We start from the raw sequence: 15,960 nt of genomic DNA, 5'->3' as shown, positions 1-15,960 counted from the left end.
TATCCCCATGTTGTTGTGTTAGTACTGATGTCATATAACCCTGCTTGCAATCTACAGTTTGGAAAAAACGTTTATGATAGTTTGGCAATCCCAGAACTAGAGAGGAGGCTATTAACTGTTTCAGCTTACAGAAAGCAGATTCTGCCTCCGTTGTCCACTGTAACAAGTCCTGCGCTGTCATAGGTGTTTTGTAAATAAGGTCAGTTGAAGGCACATATTCCAAAGCATAGTTTGGAATCCAGCTCCGACAAAAATTAGTTGTTCCCAAGAAGGACATCATTTCCTTCTTGGTGGTGGGCTTTGGTGCCTGCAAAATTCCTGTCCTCATCTAAAGTTCTACCTCCCTTGGATATTACATATCCCAAGTACTTTACTCGTTTTTTTCCAAAGTTGCAGTTTGTTCTTATTCACTTTGTGTCCTTCAGCAGCTAGAAATCGTAAAAGTGCTACTGTGTCTTCCCTGCAATCCTGCAGGGTGGGGGCTGCTAATAGAATGTCATCAACATAAAGTAAAACCTGACTACCCCTTGGTGGGTTAAATCCTGCCAGGTTACTTGACATTTTTTGTGAAAATATAGTAGGGCTCTCACAGTATCCCTGTGGTAATCGGGTATATGTGTATCTTTTTCCCTGAAACATGAATGCAAACCAATACTGGCTGTCTGGGTGTATTGGTATTGAAAAGAATGCATTACTAATGTCTACCACAGAGAACTATTCTTGTTGAGGTTTTAAGTCATTCAACAAGGTGTGTGGATCTGGCACCACAGGTGCCCTTGGTATTACTGCGTCATTTACAGCTTGCAAATCCTGAACCATACGCCATTCTCCATTGGCTTTTTTGACTGGAAATAAAGGTGTATTACACGGAGAATCAGGGGATTCTACTAGCACCCCTCCCTTAAGTAATGCTGCTATAATAGGTTTTATTCCTGCCTCTGCATCCTTTCTTAAGGTATACTGTCTTTTTTGTGGTCTAAACACTGATTTTGGTGTAATACTAACTGGACCTGCAGTATGGATAAATCCTACATCTGATTTTCCTGCTGACCAGAAGGTCTTTGGTATATCTTGTAAGGCATTTTCTTCTTCCATTAGTAGGAGTATCCATCAGCTGTCTCCGCGAGACTGCAGATGTACAGCTGGGTTAGCTTGTCACCCAGTTCAATTTCTGCACTTGTATTCCCTGTCCTGACAGCTCCAGTTCTGTTTGTTTTTCCCATCTTGTAATTCTCTCCCCGAGGTCTGCCCACCGTATGTTTTTATTTTTGGTTAAGCTTACATGTGGTAGTCGATTGGATTTATAAAGTGCCAAAAACTCCTGGGGCAGCGAACAGCTGGCTACACTATTTCCTTCTGCGTCCCAGTATAAGTTTCTTAGTACCAATCTGTTTGTATGATGCTTAAATAATTCTTTTTCATACTCATTATCAGGCCCTGGTGTGTTACAAAAATACAGGGTACAATGTAGCAGGTGCCGTTTATCAATGTCCTGGGAGGCAAACTTACTGATGGCTACGTTCATCAGTTCTTTGGTCACAGTCGTAACCAGGTCCTGACTGTACCAGTAAAATGTTTCACTCCCAGAATGAAACATAAAGGTGTCAGTTCGTCGCTGCCCTTCCATGCCCTGCATAGTTGGAACCACCGCTATGTTAAATAACTGCATGAGATCCCTGCCCAAGAGATTCACTGGGCACTTTGCAGAAACTACAATCTTACTTCTTTGTGTCAATCCTGAAGCAGGATCTGTTATGGTGATGTTGCGGGAGAGGGGCTCCTAGTTTAGCTGCCCATTCGCTGCTTTGACCAGTATGTAATCAGATGACTCTGAATTGTCTGGTAATTTGGAGGGGTGTATCAGGGTCCGTGATGCCCCTGAATCACACAAAAATTTAACCTCACTGCCTTCTACCAAAAGTGTAACTTCTGGTTTTGTATCTGCTAAATAGAGCTCCAAGCTCAATAAAGCCAAGTCTAGTACTTCATCTTCTTCTGTATTGTCATTAATTTCCTGTACTTCCTCTATTTCCCTTTTCACATCCTTGTTTGTCCTTTCTGTACCGGTTTCTTCTAGTGATTCCTGACTATCATATAGTCATTCCTCACCTTCTTTATCTTCCGTTGTTGCTTTCTTATTTTTCCTGCAGTCCCTTGCTAAATGTCCCTTTTTGCCACATTTAAAACATTCTCCCCTTTTCTTACGTCCTTCAAAGTCTTCTGATCGCTGATCAGACTGCTTACCTCCCTGTGTGTTTTTCCTGGGGTGCACTACATAAACTTCTGCTCCATCTTCTATGGAAAATACCTGAGCCTTCTTCTTTTTTTTGCTATTAAAATGCCTTTCAGCATGTCTAGCATATTCATGTAGTGAGTGTAATCTGCTCGTTCAATGGTCAACCATGTGTTTTGTAATGAAACTGCTTATAGGTGTATTACTACCTTTTAGAAATGCATTTTTCAGCTGCTGTCCATATGGGGAATCTTGTTTTTGATCTTCAGGAACCTGCATTCCACAGTGGTTGTTAAAACATTCCAACAGTCTAGCAAAATATTGGTCAACTGATTCACCGTCCTGCTGGACACATTGATTAATGCAAGTCCAGTTTGCCCTAGGTTTCCATTTCTCAGAGATGCAGTCTGTAAGTCCCTTCACTCTAGTGTCTAATTCTGCGCTGCTATGTGGGAGGGGTTTTTGTGCAGTGTCACGAGGATTCCAGTTGCCACAAATCATGTACCAATCTGGTCCTACAATCTGTCGAACTACTTTTTCTATCTCTTCCCCATTCAAGTTATAACTCAGCCTCATTCCTTGTAAATCTTCTGAAAATTTTCTGAAATTAAGTTTTGGATGGGGAATCCCTTCTGTAGTTTTCCGGATATCTTCCGGAGTCCAAGGTCTGTATACTAGGATAGTTGAAGTCTGATCTTCCTGTCCTGCCTGAGGGTTCGGAACTTCTATGAGTGGGCATATTTCTTCTTCTACAGGTCGTATATCCCTAGCTACCTGCCATAATTCAGAGCCGCCTTCTTGATTATTTGACCTAGTTTTGATGGGATCTCTAATGTTAGTTAATTTCAGATTTAAACTGTCCCTGTCTCCAGTGAGCATAGGATATAATGGGGGTGGATCAACCTGTCCACTCGCTGTGTATTCTGGTAAAGGAGGAGGAGGCGGAGGTGCCGATGCCATTACCAAGTTATTGTCTTCCTTATCTAAAAACATTGCCTTCGAATTTTTGTTCTTTTGGTCTCTGTGGTTTACTTCCTCCAGCCACCTGTGTGCCAGGGGGATTCCTAACTGTTGTTGCTTTTTAACTTGGCCTTTAGAATCAGTTTTGAGTTGTTTGATAAGTTTGATAAGTGAGGATTTTTCTAATTTTCCGTCAAATTCATATTTAATAACCCATTTTGAAAAGTATTTAATATTATCTGCGTGCTGTGACTGCATATATTTTGCATCTTCCGTTAACGGTGGATTTCCGGGTGTCTTTGTACAATTATTTTTATTTGCCACATAGACTGTACAGAAAATATTATCTGGTGCCTTCAAAGTTTTACGTGTACCACGGATTTTGTTATAGTCTCTTCAGAATGACTGTCTAAAGCCTACTGATCTGTTTCATCTGATCTATGACAAGACTGTACCTTTTTTCTATCCCTGACTGTAAGAAAATACAATCTGACAGAAACAATACACATCTAATCCCTGATCTTGAAACAGAAAAAGTAGATTCACCTTACCTGAGCCCACGTGATTGATCGCTGATTCGGAAAACTCATCCTTCAGTCGCAGATCAGAAGGTGACTGGCCTCTTTTGACAACAATTCAGTTGGAGGTCTTTATACTGTAGAAGAACCGATTTGGTTTCTTCCCCGTACGGTTTCAGCCACCTGGCCGTCTGATCCGTGGTGAAGAGAGGGTTCCGGTCCGAAGGACCAATCTGTTAAAGAAAGCACAAAGATCAATGCATGTAAGGTTCAAGTAAGGCACCCTTTATTACTTGCAGCAAGGAGACAAAGCATGTAGGTACAAGGTTTGTCTGATTTTCCATGGTTCAGCATGCTATTCTTATACAGTTCTCTGCATGTACAGAAGAAAATATTGTTAGTTTAACTGCTGACATGGTCAGGAAAGAAGACATTGTTAGATTTATTGCTGACATGGTCAGAAAATTGCTGTCTTGCAAAACATGTTTGAGAAAAACAACCTGGCCTTGAGCTAATTTCAGCCCTCCTTTGTTTCTTACATTATTTCAGCTGTTCAGTTCTTGATATGATACGTTTGCCCAGAGTCAAGATACAACCCTGGCCTCAATACACATTCTGCTGACCATGGTAAACTTTCAAGCGTCAATTGTTCTCTTATCTAGGTTTCCCGCAGTTGCACATATTTCACACAGAACAAGCAGAATAAATGTATTAATTTATTTTTTAACCCTAAATGCATCTAAGCTTGCACATTGCAGTTATACATTTTCTTAACACGATCTCTTTCACAGGAACTATCCACAAATAGATCTAGTTCAGCATTGGGTATAAGAATGTCCTTTAAGTCATCCCTAGGAGAAAGCAGACAGTCACACACACACACACACACACACACACACACACACACACACACACACACACACACACACACACACAAAATTATGCACTTAACCATCCTCAGCAGTATGTAACAGAGATGCAGGATTCATACCCTTTGGAACCAAAGTATCAAACTTTAATATATACTCTGCCTCTTTATAAAGAAGTTTATTATTGCTGACTCCCCCCAAAAAAAAACACACTCTACTTTTTCTAAAATTGTAGCTTGTAAACCATGAACAGAACTGCCATGTGCTTGCAAAAAATGTTGTGCCACTGAACTCTGTTCCTTTTTATTTAATATGTCATGAACATGTTCTAATAACCTTATTTTAAAAGCCCTTTTGGACTCACCCACATAAAACTTATTGCAGGGACATCTGAGGGCATAAATAATGCCCACAGTATCACATCTATAATTCCCACAAACTTCAAATCTTCGACCATTTAAGAGTCCAAAATAAGGCACAATAAATTTGCATGCTTTACATTTGCCACATCCTACTGTCCCTTTTATTCTTAGTGACTCACGTAAGACCTCCTTGGGTCTGCAGAACCTAGATTTCACCAAAAAGCTCTTAATATTTCTACCCACTCTATATGAAGCAACAAGTTTATTGGGCATCCATGAACTTCCAACCTTTAAATTTGATAACAGTTGTCACTGTGTTTGTACTGTCTCATAAAGCCTATTGCTAAATCTACTATACGTGGTTACAAAATACATTTCACAACCAGATTCAGTATTGTTATTTAATTTGGAAACTCCCTTCCATTTTCTATTGTTGTTTCCTATATATTCTTTATTAAATCTAGACCATGCCTTAGCAATTATATCTTCACCATAACCATGCTTTCTAAACATCTCAAAAGTATACTCTAACTCCCTTAAAAAATCTTGTTCATCGCTGCATAGTCTATAAAGACTGGTTGGGCAGGTTGAGAAGGTTGGGTACCCTGAAACTGTCTGCCTGTGGCAATTGTGTGTCAAGGCAGATTGTAACACCACAAACTTGGTATATGTGGCACATTGTGTAATTTGCTTCTGGGTTTATGTCAGGAAGACTAACCAATGTTTAAAAGAGGGGATAAGGGACCACCTGTATTGTATTAGAAAAGGTTTGGGCTGTAGTGCCCTAGCCAAACATACCATGCAAGCAGGTGCCCAACATATTTTCCTATTTCCGGTCCTGCACTTTCTGGATCAGGGCCTGAGGATGGGGGACATTGTAAATAGGATTGAGGGAACTGAATTACAATGGATCTTAAGGTTGGGCTCACATAGGGGCCTTGGCCTGAATTACAGTGTTCCCTTTAAGCCTGTATTAAGATCCAGAAGGCTTAAGTAAACCTACATCTCTTAAGTGGTGTATTTGCTACATTAAGGCTGTAGGTATTTTTTAATTAATACTTTAGGAGGGAATTTTTAGTGATGTTGATTGGCCATGTCATTATGTTGTTTGTATTTAAACATTAATTCTCATTTTTACTTGTTGTCTGAAGAAGCAGTGTCTACCACTGCAAAAGCGCTCACCTTTTAATAAACATTGCTTTTTTATACCTTGTCTTTATTGGCATTTGTACCTAGAGGACTGAATATTTACATTGTACAGCACTGGCCTTCTACCAGGGTTTTCTGTGGACTTTTAGATGTATGTAACAACATCACATGTAGTTTTTGCAAAAAGTTCTTCTACAAGTTGCTTAGCAGCTTGATCTGCCAAATTATTTCCCTTTGAAACAGTATCTGCACCCTTTTGATGAGCACTACATTTGACTGCCGCTAATTCTTTAGGTAAAAAAGAGCATCTAAAAGAGCATTGACATAGAAAGAATTTTTAATCTGAGCTCCTGCTGAGGTTAAGAACCCCCTCTGTTTCCAAAGTTGCCAAAAATCACGTTCAACACCAAAAGTATAGCGACTATCAGTATAAACATCTAGTCTTATTTTTGACTAACTCACAAGTTCTTTGTAGAGCCACTAACTCAGCTACTTCGACAGAATGTACACTCTCTAGTCTTGGTTGGAGCAAAACCTCATTACTGGTGCAGATGAATTGTGACCAAACTTTCATTTAATCTCTTTCACAAGAACCATCCACAAATAGATCTAGTTCAGCATTGGGTATAGGAGTGTCCTTTAAGTCATCTCTAAGAGAAAGCAGGCAGTCACACACAGACACACACACACACACACACACACACACACACACACACACACACACACACACACACACACACACACAAAATTATGCACTTAACCATCCTCAGCAGTATGTAACAGAGATGCAGGATTTAGAACGGGACAGTGTATGAGAGAAATAGATGGATCAGAAAGAAGAGTAAGTTCATATTTAGTTAGACATGTAGTCGAGAGAAGTTGAGTTTTCATTTTAAGTAAGAGAGATGATACAGAATGAGGGATGGCTGCTGTAAAATCATGCCCGAGCACCAGTGATTGTGCAGGATCGACTAGTATGGTGGCAGCAGCATCGCCTTTAAACATGGTGAAAATCCCTTTGCAACAGAGTCAAGTGCTGTACTATAATAAGCTGATGGATCATAGTTGTCCCCATGTTTCTGTGCAAGCACTCCCTAAGCAAATCCATTTCTTTTGTAACAAAATAATCTGAAAGTCTTTATAATCTGGCAACTCTAAAGCTGGGGCAGTAGCTAAAGCTTTCTTTAAATCTTGATATGAATTTTCTTTCTCACTATTCCAAGGGAGGGGCTCTGGTGTATCCTGTTTTAAGAGATTTGTCAAAGGTTTAGCAATTTTTGCATTGTTAAAAATTCATTATCTGCAATATCATGTCATACCCAAGAAGGATCTAAGCTGACGCTGAGTAATTGGTTGTGGAGCTTTAGCTATTTCCTCATTATGAGATGGTAGCATCTGCCTGCTACCCTGAGATATCAGATGACCAAGATAACGTACCTGAGATGACCATAGCTGTAACTTTTTTCTCAACACCTTATATCCTTTTTCTGCAAGAATAGTTAAAAGGTGTGGTGTATCCTGCTGCCAGTACTGAAAGGAATCAGATGATATAGTAAATCATCTACATATTGCACTAAAACAGATCCACCTGAAAATGTCACATCTTCCAAATCCTTTCTTAGAATTTGAGAAAATAACAAAGGAGATTCAGTGTATCCCTGTTGTAACCATGTCCAGGTATACTGCTGTCCCTTATAAGTAAAGGCAAACAGAAACTGACTTTTAGGGTGAATATAAATATAGAAAAGAATGCTGAACACAGATGTATATTTTGCTGTAGGTGGTATGCAACTCAGTATTGTTGCTGGGTTTGGAATCACAGGAAACATTGGTAATACTGCATTGTTTACAGCCCTCAAATCTTGGCACAAATCTGTAAGTATCCTTTACTGGCTTCTTTACAGGGAGAACAGGAGTGCTACAAGGACTTTTAGCTGGCACTGTTGTACCTTGTTGCATTAAAAACTGAATTACAGGTTTAATTTCCTGCCCTGAGTCTGGTTTTAGTGGATACTGTATAACTCTAGGGAGAGGTTTAGATGGATCCAATTTTATTTTTAGTGGTTCTGAAGATTTTAATATACCTACTTCATTAGCATGCTTAGCCCAAAATTTAGCAGGTACTTGCTGCAACAGTTCTTCAGCTGTCTGTATACCTTCAACAGGCTGTTCCTCAGCTTGTGCTAAGACTGCTAACACTTTCACGTCTGATTTTTTTGAAACATCCAAATACATTCCTTCTGTTGTACAGTAAAAAGTGCAGCCCATTTACATAACAGGTCTCATTCTAGCAAGTTCACCGGTGCAGTAGTGCTCAAAAGGAAAGAATGCCTTTCTTTAATAGGTCCTAAAGAAACTGGTATAGACTCTGGAACAGGATATATGACAGTAGCATTTGTTACTCCAACTTATTTTACTTTCTCTTTTGATACCAGTATCTGACTATCTGAAATAACTTATAATACAGATCTAGTAGTTCAAGTATCCACTAGAAAATGAATTTTTTAAAATGTATTTCTGACTTAACATAGGGTCCCTTTTGATTTGTTGGCAGCAGAGGATCAAGATTTATTTCTGTTTCGTTACTCTTTCAGAAACTTGACTTTCTAACATAACATAACTTCCCTTAACTCTTTCAGCACTTTGTCTTCAATTATCTGTCAGTACACTATAGTTTGCTATTAGAGAGAATGCAGTTGTAAGGCACTTAAAATATAAAACTACTACTGCTATGAAAATATATCTTGCATAATTATGCATCCAATTTTCTTTAACATAAACATTTTATTTGACTAATTTTTGTAGAAACTACAAGTTAATATGTATTCATAGGTTAGTACTAAGCTAACTGCCATTGCAAGGCATTTTAAGCCTAGCCAATTATCCCTTGTGAGACTCAAACCCTGCACCTTGTGTTTTAAAGGCAAACACCTTAACCATTAGGCCACCCTCCCAACCAAAACTCTTTACCCTGGTAAGAATCAAACTTTGCATCTTGTGCTTGAAAGGCATACACCTTAACCACTGTACCACTTGGCCTTTTACTGGTTTATGTTTTTATGTATTTAGTGAAGAATAAACATGTTACATAATATTTTCCATAACAAGTACCATTGTTGGTACTTTGGCTTTCTTCTCCTTGTCCTCATCCTACACATTTTAGGGTACTCTTGGCTACCATTGTTGGTAGTTTTTCTTGCCCTTTCTTTCTTAGATATTAAAAAATTAATATAAATAATTTTTCTTGTAGTTATTGTCTTCTTGGGCCTTCCCACTTTTTAGGACTAGGATGAGTGATAAACCAACTGGTTTCAAGAAGTGCAGCTCATCACTCAGGTGTTCCAGGAGTCTGTCAGAGGCTGAAGTGGATAAGATGATGAAATTCTTCAGAACTCAGATCCTGATGGAGGTAATTCTGTCTCCGTTTCCCATCGGATCCATGAGCCTGCCCATGACTAGTCCTCCTTTTGTTTCTCTTTCTCTGATCCAGCCTTCCATTTTGGAGCCCTTGAATCCAACATCCCTGGGGGTTTCTTCACAGGATCTGAAGACAGGTTGTTCTTCAAGTCTAGGTGCTTCCATGGGCTTTCTAGTTTTGAGCCTTAAAGAGCTCGAGAACTCTCAGAGCCGAAGCATTGGTGCTGGATCCAGAGGACCAGAGTCAACTTCGAAGTTGCTGGAGCCATCCCTGCCCCATGGAGATTCTGCTCTGGATAGCTGAGGTCTAACTCCATCCACGATTGGAGGGTTTAGAGGGATTCAGTGGTTAGGTGTGCAGGAAATGTTGGTTCTGCTACCTCTGGCTTTGGTCTTCCCTAGGCTCTCTGCCTTCAAGATTGTGGAGAGGGCTTTTTCTTTACATAGAGAAAGGGCATCCCTACCCTCCTTGGATCATATCAGTCTACCACCTTTGGGTCTTTGCTTTGAAACTCGATCTTGTATTCCACTGGACAGTTAGCACAGTCGAGTCTCTAATAAGTCCCTCAGGACACCCCATCACTTCTGATACCTTGCTAGACCACCTCACTGATGAGGTCCTTCAGAAGAGTCTGAGGAGGCAGTTGGATTCCCCTCAGTAATCTCCCACTGAGGACACTAATTTTGATGAAGGGGAAGGGTCCCAAAGATCTCCACCTGAAGACACCTCCTTTAGAGACATTCTTGAACTTCTAAAGCAAAAAGGTGGTTGGTCTTCTGAAACAATGTTCCAAGAGGAGATGGTGTTCCTGGAGGCTTTTGGGTCTGTCCAAGCTACATCTTGGGTGACCCCCTCCAGATGATGAACTTATAGACCTAATTTCTTGCCAGGCATGGAAGGAACTGGATATTGTGGCGCCAATCCCTAAGTGCCCAGACAAATATGTAGCCTCTCCGAAAGACAGATCACACTGGAACAAGGGGATCCTGGTTGATGTCATGGTTGTGGCAGTAGCCACTAAGAAAGAATTTGTAGAACAAAGCTCTTCTGTCCATCCCCTAACAGGGAATCAAGAGCCTTGGACAGATTCAGTAAGTGCATTTATGCTTCAGCAACCTTGGCACTGTGGTCATTGAACTGCTTGGCACATTTCATGAGACTGCAAAGAGATTTGACCAAGGAGCTCTCCAAATCTCTTTCTGGGTCCATGTCTGTGGAGAACCAAAATAGAGTTTATTTGCAACTGGCCACCCTTCAATCCATAACTAACTCATCCATGAGGCTGATTTTCCATGCTGCAGAAGGTACCTCAAGGACAGCAGGTTCAGGCATACCCATTAGGAAATATGTCTATATGTGCCTATGCAAATTTGCAGAGCCTTCAGGTCTTCATTCATTAATGCTTCATTTGATAGATCTTCCTTATTTGACCCGGAAGTAAAAGAACTGTTCTCCAGAAGTGAGCAAGAAGGAAAGGCCTTGCCTGCCATAGGAATATGTTTTTCTACCCCTCAAAGACCATTTCTCTGAATCAGTGAGGAGGTAGAAAGATGTGGTTTTGCAAATCCCAGAGTCCCTTCCAAGACTCATGAGGAGATAGTTCTCCCAGAAGTAGAAGGGGAAACTCTAAAGGAAGATGCTGCCACTGTGGCAGAGATGGCCTGCAGAACCAGGGCTTCTGGGATTCCTTCTCAAACAAACCCAACCAGCACTCCTGAAAGGTGGCCTGACTGTTGTCCTCTGGAGGCAGTCGGGGCATTTGTCTCTGTACCAAAAAGCTTGGGCATCCATCACAAAAGATTCCTGGATGCAGAGAATTATACCAGAGGTTATATCATTCCATTTCCCCAAATTCTGCCTGCAAGACTAAAAAGAATCCCCAATGTTCTACCCAGTCAGAGGGAGATTGCAGCATTAGAAATAGAAAAGAAAATAAGAAAAAGAGTCATCCAAGAGGTCCCCCCAGACCATACAGGATCTGGAATTTACTCAAAATCTTTCTTAGTGCCAAACAGACAGAGGACTTGAGACCCATCCTAGATGTCAACAGGTTAAACCAATATGTGAAAGATTCAAGGTTCCGGATGGTCAGGGTTCAGTCCATTTTGCCCCCACTGCAAAAAGACAGTTGGATCTGCATGATAGATATTCAAGATGTGTACTATCATATCAAAGTGAACAGGCACACTAGGAGATATCTGTGCTTCCAGCTGGGAGCCTGTCATTACCAGTTCAAAGCACTGCCCTTTGGTCTCACCACAGCCCCCCTGGGTGTTCACCGAATGCAATGATAGTGGTAGCAGCTCACATGAGACTGCTGGGATTCAACGTGTTTCTGTAACTAGACTACTGGCTCCTAACTTCCACATCTAGGCACCTACTTCGACGGGTAAGGGACTACTTGCTCCAGTTGTGTCTTCATCTAGGCATTACAGTCAGTTACAGCAAGTGTTTTACTCCCACACATATTCTGGTGTTTATAGGTGCTCATCTAAACACGGTCACTCAGATAGCCTCTTTTTCACCTACACAAATTCAGACACTCAGATTTCAGGTTACAAAAGTGATCTTGCACAAATCTCTGCCAGCACTTCTAATCTTACAAGCCTTAGCATCCATGGTAGCAGCTTTCACCCTAGTTCCTTTAACAAGGTTTCACATGCAGATTTTGCAATTTACACTGTCTGTACAGTGGTCTTTTCCTCAGCAGCCTTTATCCTCCCCTGTTAAGATCACTCAGTCTTGCAAAAAATATCTTTTTTGGTGGCTTCAGTCGGTAGAAGTTTTGGTAGGCCGTCCATTTGTTCTTTCCCTTCTCCTTCCCATGGCCACAATGACCATGGATGCCTACCAACTGGGGTGAGGGGACATTATTTGGGAAGGACAGTCTAAGGTACATGGTCTCCAGAAGAGGCAAGGATGCACATCAATGTTCTGGAAATGAGTGTAGCCCTCTTGACATTGCAGGCCTTTCAAGACATTCTCCCTTCTGAGATGATTGCTATTCAGAAGGTCGATATGTCTGTTGTCTGGTACATCAGCAAACAGGGGGAACCAGATCTTACCCGCTATGTCAAGAAGCAGTGAGAGTGTTGCAATGGGTGAGCTCTTCTGGCTGCTTTCTTATAGGAATACACATACTGGGGAAAACAATGTGAATGTATACAAACTAAGCAGGTCCATTCCGATGCCTCATGAGTGATTTCTCAGTGTCAAATTGACAGAAACAATTTTCTGTCAGTGGAAACAACCATGCTGTGACTTTTCACTTCTCCCCTTAACAACAAGTGCAGCAGGTTATTTGCCCTGATCCCTCCAATGGGGGAGGCACTGAGAGATCCTCTAGTCCATGATTGGCCCTCTGATCTTCTCTATGCTTACCCACCATTACCACTCATCCTCTAATTTCTGCAGAAAGTATACTGTCTGAAGAGCATAGTTATTCCCTTTTTGGCCTCATCAGATTTGTTTTCCCTTCCTTTGGCTTCATCTTGTACATCCACCCTGGAAACTGGATCCCAATCCAGACCTCCTGTCTCACTGGATAGGTAAAACTTACTCTGTCATAACAGGCCACATAGGTTCATAGGCTGGTACTAGGCTATTGGCCCTAGGGCCTATACAAGCCTAGCCATAACAATTCCATTGTTCAATCAATTGGATCTTAATAGTACAAAAGTAGTCCCTTCATCGAAAATTGAAGCTAAAAAGGCAAGTACAGCTGGCATAGGGGCAGAAAATGGGTACAGATCTATCTTAAAGGCCCAGAACATAAAATATTTCAAAGTTTTGCAAAGTTTTCTGTGTTTTTTGAAGTTGTCCTACGTTTGTGCACTTTTTTTCTGTATTTTGTGACCATTTCTCAGAGTTAGTGAACTTATTTCCTATGATTTCTGATACTGCAGGAATTCTACCTTTTGTTGTAAAGAATTTGTTATGGTACTTGAGCTCAGAACCAGTTTGTTTTGCATTAAAAGTGTTGTTTTGTACTCTGGTAGGAGCAGAGGGCTGATTCAACTCATCTGACTGCTGGTGGAAGACTTATTGTGTGTTTATCTGATTGGCCTGAGGGCTTAACTGTGTAAAAGTCTTTCACCTTGCTGGTATTAAAGCCTTGCATTTTTATCAGACTGTGCTCATTTATTCAGAGCTTCCCTGTGCCTGGCTTGGATACTTGTGACTACAAGACTTGGATTGCTTCTAAAACCATCTGGACCTACAAAGTTGATCTGAGTATTTTTTTGCATTTGCTCTAGCTGTCTGAGTGCTATTTAACACTTCTGAGCTGCATTTATTGATTTGGTTGAATTTATCACTGTTTTCAGCCTACAGTTGAAGAAACACCATCTGTTTGTTACTGTACTGCTCTTAGGTTGCTTTGACAGTATTCTGATATTCCCTAGCCTTCTCTGATATTGCAAAAGCTGTTTTGAGTTTGCTGAAGTTCTCCTGAGTTTGCAAAAATATTTCTAAGTTTTGCCCAGTTTTTCTGTGCTGGTTATAGTTCTCCTATGTTTGTGCAATTTTTCTGTATTTTGTGAACATTTCTCAGGGTTAGTGAACTTATTTCCAAGGATTCCTGATACTGCAGGATTTCTGCTTTTTGTTATAAAGCATTTGTTACAGCACTTGAGCTCAAAACCAGTTCATTTTACGATAAGCATTTTTTTGTACTCTGGTGGGAGCAGAGGACTGATTCAATCCATCCAAGTCTGGTGGAAAGCTTATTGTGTGTTTATCTGATTGGTTTAACTGTAAAAGTCCTTCATCCTATTGATATAAAAGCCTCACATTTACACATTGAGCAAATGCAGTTACCCATGCCTTGCATATAAGCAAACCTCATATTGAAAAACAAATGAGCCAAATGGCTAAAGTAAGACAGCTAAAAAAAACCACACCAAACAGCAGCAATTGAATTAAATGTTTTTACTTGCACCAACAGACATCTGGTGCCTCGGCTTTTCATCTTCAAGGATACATCTCCATATGTGTCAAGATTCTTTCCCTTTTCTGGAATTATGAGAAAATTGATGAAACAATTCTGACATATTGTTTGTTTAGATGAAACAGTGGCTGATTTCTTTCCTGGAATGGTGAAATTTTCTTATGGGAGATATTTAAATTTGAAGGAGTTGTTGAGTATACCTTTATATAGTGTTGATCAGGGGAGGGTAGGATCTTTTGCTTGTGGAAGTTGTAAAGTATGTAGGAGAATAAGGAACACATCTAGTAGTAATATTAATGAACGTAAATTTGTTTTTAAAGGAAGGTTTACATTTAAAGCTTGTAGGGTAGTGTACATTGTGGGATGTGGCTGAATGTTACCAAATGGTACATAGAACAAACTAAGAGGGCAGTTAAAGTTAGGATTTTAGAGCATTGGGAGACATTCACAACAAAAATATTAGGAGTCCCATAGGAGAACATTTTTTCAAACAACATGGTGGAAATGATAGTTCATTCTTTTTTAGTGTTTTAGCTAGACCAAATTTATATAGAGGGGGTGATATGAGTCAAATATTAAATACGTTGGAAAGTAAAATGATTTTGAATTTTGGTACACTTTACCCCAAGGGTCTCAATTTGGAGGTCAATTTGAGCTAAAAGATATTTTATAAGAAAAATTTAGGATGATTGATTTCGGAAGTTAAAATTTTAGGAATACATATTAATAAAGAAATATATATAAATGTATTAATAAGAGTATGGAATAAGGACATAAGATATGAATATTTTTATATGTATAAACTATAAATGCATGTTTTATCTTGTTTGTGCACTTTAAATAGGTAATGAGATGTGATTGATTAATTGATTCATTAATTAAGTATTTAGTGGTGGGGTTCACTTGGTATATATTGCAAATGTGGAGATAGAGATGTATCCTTGAAGGTGAAAAGCCGAAGTACCAGATGTCTTTTGGTGCAACTAAAAACATTTGATTCAACTGCTGCTGTCTGGTGTGTTTTTTTTTTATATAAGCAAACCTCTCCAGTTTAAAATCCTCTATAGGAAATGCTCTTGATATTCTCCCACTGTTTACAGCTGCTCAAAGAACTCCCAGATTGTCCTGAGGGCAGTATCATGGCAGGTCATTTAATAGTATAATCACTTTCACTTAGACCCTTAACTAACTCTCCCCTACTCCTTCCCATCTACTAAAGCTCTTTAGTAATGGATAGGCACTACCCTGTCATCTCTGTTTCTGGCCTTTTGGATATGGGTATCCTGAGGCAGTGTACTAACTGCCTCATCTTCGCCGACAACCATTTAAATTTAGAACAAACACGGTGTGTGAGAGATATAAATACATTGGAGGCAAAACTCTCACATACACAACCAAAAAATGCAAACCAGTTTGTTAGAATAACACTTATACACACTACCAACACTAAGGAACAAACACATAGACCCACATATGCGAAGGTAATAACTTGTAATCTACCCA

The sequence above is a fragment of the Protopterus annectens genome, chromosome 10.part0 (assembly GCF_019279795.1).
Source record: "Protopterus annectens isolate FY-2018-M chromosome 10.part0, PAN1.0, whole genome shotgun sequence".
Lineage (NCBI taxonomy): Eukaryota > Metazoa > Chordata > Ceratodontiformes > Protopteridae > Protopterus > Protopterus annectens.
This window is presented reverse-complemented; position numbering follows the sequence as displayed.